The sequence below is a fragment of the Blastocystis hominis genome (genome assembly GCF_000151665.1).
Source record: "Blastocystis hominis, Singapore isolate B (sub-type 7) whole genome shotgun sequence assembly, scaffold_20".
In the NCBI taxonomy this organism is placed as follows: domain Eukaryota; class Bigyra; order Opalinata; family Blastocystidae; genus Blastocystis; species Blastocystis hominis.
Genome location: NW_013171828.1, coordinates 89,075 through 90,048, shown reverse-complemented (window position 1 = coordinate 90,048; position 974 = coordinate 89,075).

The following is a 974-nucleotide window of genomic DNA, read 5'->3' as shown; positions in this document are numbered from 1 at the left end:
CATGGCATATTGAATTTATCTAATCTATTATGATGTAGTGGATGTATGTCAGGTATAATAATTACAACTTAAAAAGCCACATTACATCACAGCTTTATTGTCTCACTATCGTTATTCCAATAGGACTTAATACAAGACGAACAATGATTATTACGAGTATCATAAATAATTGCTTGAATACTAGAGTAGATAATTTCATATTGCATGAAGTAATTAAATGAAACACAATTATGGTATTTATTTACAATTGTTTCATAATTACGTAATATAGTTATAAATCTTTAATCATTGAAAACTCTTGTTTAGACCTTGTTAGTCAACACCTCTTTCAATGCTCATAATCACATTTAGATACAAGTGATATTATATATGAATCAAAAAGACATACACAGTAATTTATCACGTTCAAATTCGTATTTCTCACTACCAGAGATTATGAATACTGGAGGTAAATATAACGTGTATAGTGTCATTTATAGGCACACTGGATATACTTGAGGGAATCGAATATCTACTCGATGTATTTGTCATACTCGGCAAACCAAAAAATATACCGTTGGTAGTTCGAATCAGAGTTTCCAGTGTCATCAAGGTGATATTGAGTAAAAATACGTATTGAAGACAAACAACAGTATTCACTTGTTTCAATATTCAATACTCAATATGTACTATGAAGTGGATGATGAAGGAGGTTAAATCGGGTGGATTTTCTCGATTTTAAATCGACTTTGCTTCCTTCCTTTCATCTTGTGATGATTTATTTTCAAAGATATCCTATAAGTCGTATTGTTAATTGCATCCAAGATAAGCAGACAAATATCTATTCACAGAAAAGTGACCACATGGTTTGTCATGACGAATTCTATGAAAAGTACGATTGAGAAAAATGGGAATTCATATTAATGAAAAATCAGTTAGAATGATGATCGATAGATATCAAAGGAAAACAATTTGGTGAGAGTCATTTGCAAGAT